This window comes from Silene latifolia, chromosome X (genome assembly GCF_048544455.1).
Source record: "Silene latifolia isolate original U9 population chromosome X, ASM4854445v1, whole genome shotgun sequence".
In the NCBI taxonomy this organism is placed as follows: Eukaryota; Viridiplantae; Streptophyta; class Magnoliopsida; order Caryophyllales; family Caryophyllaceae; genus Silene; species Silene latifolia.
The window spans coordinates 178,558,907-178,565,820 of NC_133537.1; positions in this window are offsets into that span (position 1 = coordinate 178,558,907).

The following is a 6,914-nucleotide window of genomic DNA, read 5'->3' on the forward strand; positions in this document are numbered from 1 at the left end:
AGTATTAGGTTTAAATTGTGTTAATTATTTTTAAGTGGAAAACATGATGATTGCAACCTAATATAGCCATGCATACCTATGATTTCTTGGGTAGAAAAACTTGCCCATGCATTGGCTCTCCTCCACCCTCTCCACCGGTTTTCAAAGGGGAATTATAGAGGGTTTTTCTCTCTAATTATTCATTCACAACTTTAACTATTTTTGTAACACCCCACGGTAATTGAAGAGGTCCAGTGATAGGCTTAAATGACTAGTGCTTAAAGGGATTTGAAGTACTACTCATATCAACAAAGTGCACTTTCTTTTATGGTCATCCATGCGAAAGAACTCCAAAGTTAAGCGTGCTTGACTGGGAGTAGTCTTAGGATGGGTGACTGTAACACCCCCATACTCCAAGTGCCTTACCAGGACCACTCAAGTATGAAGACATTACCATCTCGGTTACCCGAGGCAATGATAATCAAACAACAATAGAGAAACAATGTTTATTATAAATAATTTAGTGAATAGATACAATCCTCAAAACCAAACCAAAAGTACGATACATTATTCCAAATCGATTTGTCTAATGAAATGTAAATAAACTAAAGGCTACAATGGAAGACTCCTATCATCATGTCGTGGCATCCCAGCTATCCCAGTACTCATCTCAATACTTGCTCAATATCTGCTCACCATCCCCGAATGGATCACCGCAGGTTTACAAAACAACAGGGGTCGAGTACTAATCACACAATCAACATGTATAACAATAATAAGATAAGCAGACGGCTTAATCACACACACACACACCACGACCAACCAATTCCCATCATCTCAATCATCCCTTTGGACCGCCCATTACACCCGATGGGGACGCGGCCGTACCCACCAAATCCCCGCTCCACATAGTGAGCGATAACCTGTTCATTAATGTGCACATCCCCTTCCGTGGCGGGTTCCACGAAGGCGAAACTAGGGCGTGAAGCCACTCCCGCAAGTGACCCCACTCGGCCGAGAACGCATCTCGAGAACCAATCAACAACAATCATAATAAAATTATTATATCAAACATCCAATTACAACACATCACCAATATCCCATTATGGGACTAATACTGAGTAGGAAATCCTACTGTTGTGCTTTCCAGGTAGGATTTCCTACTCAGTATTAGTCCCATAATGGGATATTGGTGATGTGTTGTAATTGGATGTTTGATATAATAATTGTATTGTGATTGTGGTTGTGATTGTTGTTGATTGGTTCTCGAGATGCGTTCTCGGCTGAGTGGGAGTGGCTTCACGCCCTAGTTTCGCCCTTCGTGGAACCCGCCACGGAAGGGGATGTGCACATTAATGGACAGGGTTATCGCTCACTATGTGGAGCGGGGATTTGGTGGGTACGGTCGCGTCCCCCATCGCAGGTGGCTGGTCCAAGTGGACAGTCGGATTGAGATGATGGGAATTGGTTGGTCGTGTGTGTGTGTGTGTGTGATGCTTAAGTGTCTGCTTATCTTATTATTGTTATACATGTTGATTGTGTGATTAGTACTGACCCCGGTGTTGTTTTGTAAACCTGCGGTGATCCATTCGGGGATGGTGAGCAGATATTGAGCAGGTATTGAGATGAGTACTGGGATAGCTGGGATGCCACGACATGATGATAGTGAGTCTTCCACTGTAGCCTTTAGTTTATTTACATTTCGCTTAGACAATCGAGTTTGGAATAATGTATCGTACTTTTGGTTTGGTTTTGAGGATTGTATCTATTCACTAAATTATTTATAATAAACATTGTTTCTCTATTGTTGTTTGATTATCATTGCCTCGGGTAACCGAGATGGTAATGTCTTCATACCTGAGTGGTCCTGGTAAGGCACTTGGAGTATGGGGGTGTTACAGTGACCTCCTGAGAAGATTTCCGGGATGCGCATGAGTGACGACAAAATGCGCTGTAAAGGACCCGTGTTGATCTGTGGGCCATGTACACAGCCTGGTGAGCTATCATAAGTAACCGCTCCCGACCCGGTTTGGGCCGGGGTGTTACAATTTTTCTAGTGTAAGAAAATAGAAATTCTCTCTATTTTTTGTGAAAGCTTAGAGAAATAAAATCTCTCAATTTCTTCCTCTCTTAGCCGAAATTACAAGAGAACAAACAAATATTTTGGGTCAATTTTAGTAAGATTAATATTGTTCTAGTTCTAACAATATTAGTCTTTTAAGAGGTTACCTTGGGTATAAACTTTTGGGAGGGATTCTATTTTGGATCCTTGTTCATCCATTACAAGGAAGCTCAAGAACAAGTGAGAAGAAGATCTCATTTGTGCCCATAATATCCGAAATCCCATTGTAAGAAAGACGATTTCTTCTCTACTTTTGTTCAAGTTTGCATGCATAAGATCTAGTTTTAATTTTATGACTAAATTAATATGTCACATATATGAATATATAATTAATGAGATTAATATTTTCTAACAAGCGGTATCATGAGCCTTAGGTTGTTATCGGTTTATAGTTTTTCCGAGTTATATGATTAACATACAAAACTAATTAATTTGGTTTTATGAAGATAAACCTAAAAATAACCTTGCATGTTAAACGTTTCTGGTCCTAAGTGATTTTTAGGATATTTTGGTTTATTTATGGATTTTATTATTCATTTTATATAATATTGACATTAAAATGTGATTTTTATGATAAAAATGTCATTTTTGGACGAAAAATAGCTAAACTTCGATTTTTTCAGTGATTTTTGGATATGTTTTCAAATATATTATCTACTGATAGCCTGTAAATTTTCATGATAAAATGAGTTGTTTAGCTCGAAATATGGATTTTTCAAGTTAAAATCATATTTAAATGGATAAATAGGTTAATATGAGTAATATTTCGAATCTGGTCATGGAAATTTAGTATGTTGTCACATACAATTTTACAAGATGTGTGTAAAATATTTGGCCATAATGAAGTCTTTATGCATGATTTATGAATTTTTGATGAAAAATCACATAAATAGTGACTATAATTAGTAATAATGCTAAAACATACTTCATGACTAAAGAAAAACGTCACATGTTGCATTTTATAATATATTTCAGATCTAAAAGTGAAAAGTTGATGAATATAATTTTTCTCATATTTTTAGGGTCATAATTGATAAAACCGATAAACCGCAACATTGTTTTTCTCGATAATTTTTCGAAATTTTTAACCTAAGTTTTGAACATTATGAGTGTCATGGTATTTTTCCAGAATGTTCATAAGTTTAAATTTCAAAATTTGAAATTAATTGAAATTTTTATGATTTAATTTGAAGTTTATAGCATATTTTTTTTTTTTTGTTTTTGAGTCCATTTATGAACAATATTAAGAAATCAAGTTTAATTATTGTCAAATGTTAGTGGAGACTAATTTTGAGTCCTAAGATGGTTAGGGTAATTAACTTGTACATAAATATAATTTTATGTAATTATTGTGATTTTAAAAGGTTAAATCACGCAAATCCGTAAAAACCGATTAATATACGATATTGGCTCTTTAAAGGCGATTTAGCATAAAATCGAGCATGTTCATACATGTTATAATGCTGCATTTTATTTATGATTGTCATATTTTAATTTTATGTAATTTTTGAATTATGTAATTTTACTTAGTATGGCCTTAGTTTTAATTGGTATTACCCGAAATGCATGGGAATATCGATTCGGTTGTAATTATTGTGATCTCGTATCACTGTTTTGTAATTTAATAGATTTATTTATTTTAATTACAAATGTATAATAGGAAATTATGTAATTCATTTTGTAATTTATTTATTGCGGAGTTCCTTGAAGACGGTGCCACTCGAGAAGGCGATCCATCAAAGAAAGTATTGCCTTGAAATGCGTGCCAAGGCCGAAGTTCAAGGGACCATAGGAGTTGGTTTCCGAATTTGTAATAGTTTATTAGATTTACTATTTTAGGAAGGCCATACTAGGATTTTATTTATGCTTTGCATTTTATTTGTATGTTGCATGAATCGCTAAATCACCATAACTAAACATGCATTTTTAAATCGAGTTTGTCGACCGTGTCAATTACAATTATCGTAGTTCACCGCTTTAGTTCACTTAAAACGTGATAGATAATAAATTGACATGACCTCTCGCTAAAATAAACAATTGAGACTTAGCCTTACCAAAAAGTAGAAACCATGAAAACCTATTTCATGAGGGAGTGCACTCGGCCCTACCGGGGTACAAACCTTGTTACGTAGGGGAAGTGGGTGATAAATGTCTATCCACCGAATTCATGTTGATAAGGGATGAATCGGCCCTACCATGCCCAAGTTGATGTGGATTTGGATCATGGACACATTTATTCAAAATTTGGATTGAGCTCAACGGAAGTATTCGTGACCGTAGTCGCATGTGTTCCGGGCTAAAGATAAATATTAATGTAATTTTATCGACCAAGAGTTCTAAAAGTAGAATCGATTAAAGCGTTAATCCACCGAGTTATATTGATAAGGGATGAATCAGCCCTACCGTGCCCAAGTTAATATGAATTTGGATCTTGGAATCATTTATCAAGTTGGGTAGAGGTCACTAGATAAATGCTATAAAACTTGTTTAAATTAAAATTTACGAGTATTATTATTATTTTGAAAACGACAAATGTTTTATTCCTTCTATTTTTGTTTTGTAGACCACTTTTATTTCTCATGACAAATGGCCGCACCAAACACCAACGTCGCACCTCTCACTAATGTTTCATGGCTGCGATCCTTCATGGATCGTTGTAAACTTGAAAAGAATGGGTCAAATTTCTCCGATTGGGATGCCCAACTCAAATTAGCCGCCCAAGGTGACGACAAGCTTCGTTACCTCACCGAGGCCTCTCCACCCGAACCTAATGCGAGGTCGAGTGCCGCTACTAGGGAAGCATATGAGGCTTACCACAAAGAGTCCGCCGCTATGAAAAATGTGTTGATTTTTGCTATGGAGGCGGATCTCCAAAGGAGAGCCTTTAAAATGGGCACCGCTAATGAAATCTATTCCAAACTTGTGACAATGTTTTCACAAACACCGAGGATTGTCCAATATGAAGCGGCCTCGGCATTCTTTGATCTCGATTTCAAGGAGGGCCAAAAGGTTAGCCCTCACGTGCTCAAATTGTTGGAGCTAGTCGAGACTTTGAAGATTCAAAAAGTTGAAATCCCCAAAGAACTCATTGTAGATAGGATTCTACACTCCTTATCCAAAGTCAAAGCGTATGTTCAATTCCGGGTGAATTTTAACATGCAAGACAAGGACGTGTCTCTTGAAGAGTTGCACAAGTTACTTGTGCAAGCCGAAAGAGACATGGGGTTAAATATTAACCCACCTAAGGACGTGCTTAATATAAGCACTAAGAGCAAAGGGAAGTTCAAAAAGAATAGGAAAAAGGGTAAGAGGCAAGCTCCCATGTCCACCAAGGCTAAGACTTTTGTAGCTAGCACTTCCAAAACCAAGAAGGGTCCTCTTGACAAATGCCATTATTGTAATGGTGTTGGACATTGGAAGAGGAATTGTTCCAAGTACCTTGGTGACATCAAAGCTGGAAAGATCACTCCAGTAGGTAAATGACTATCCTTTATTTTATGTTTCTAATTCAACTATGGTATTTTGATACAAAGTTGTGATAATGTATCCCCTTTTTATTGTAAATAGGGCCTCCTCCAAGCAAAGACAAAGGAAAGGAAAAGCAAGCTTGAGAAATCATAAAGGAGCTAGGAGTAGCTACCAATGAAGCTTGGCTTTTATTATTGTCTTATTTTAAGTTGTGTTTCGAATTTTTAGAACTATTTTGATTTCCGTGTTCGACATGGAAATGGTTGATCCTTTCTAAACAATGGTTGTATTTTGGATTATGGTGGCTTGGTTTGCAACCCAAGTCACCCCTTTTATCGTATTTGTTTGTTCTAAAAATTCGTCTTTATATGCTTGCACATAGAAACATATAATCATCTACTTAAAGTGATCCAATAGATAACTATAATGATGGGATTCATTATATGTCTACAAGCTTAAGGCTTGTGTATGATCAATTATAAAGTGATGTTGGGTTGATGAACTCTCCTAAAGGAATGTCAATTACCAAGTACACTCATCAAATCTAAAATCTATTAGTCAATCTATGAGATAGTCCTCCCTCTACTTCAAGATCATCAACCGTGTCTCATAAACTATCTTTGAATATCTAGTGTATTTATTCTAAAGATAGAGTGGGAGAAAAATGAAGACACAAAGAATACAAAGAATAATTTGTATACTTGAGTAAATGAGATCTACGAAAGAAAGAATGATTTGTATACCTAAATAGATAGTATACACGAATAGATGAGATCTATGGTCTCGAATAGATGAGATCTACATGACAAAAGAGACCAAGTGAAGTAATCAAAAGAATATGTTCTTAAGATAACTACACGAGGAGACCAAAAGAAAGTTTTGAAAGAAAGTTTTCAAAGAGAATGACTAAAGAAAAGTGTCAACAAGAGATTTTGCTAGCTTATGACCTAGATATAAATAGAGTTTCAATATTGATATTTACTTAAGAGCCTAAATGAAATAAAGTTGTATCCTTGAATATAAATGAGATTTATGATTAAAAGTTGCAAAGAAAGATATGCCGATATCTGTGGGATTTATCTGTATGCATCCCTTTATATTCAAGGATTATAACGAATTTTATGAAGATGATCACTAGTCATAAAATAAAATTTCATAAACAAAAGTACAGGATTAAGAAATAACCTTCGGTCCTAGCAAAACGGCCTATGAACAATATCGCAATTATATTCTCCTATCAGTTGCACCCAAGATGATATGAGATATGCCCTTTGATTATGCTAGAATCGATCCAAAATTTTTGTAAAAATTTAGGTTATTTTGTGTTTTTTGATGAGAGGAGAGA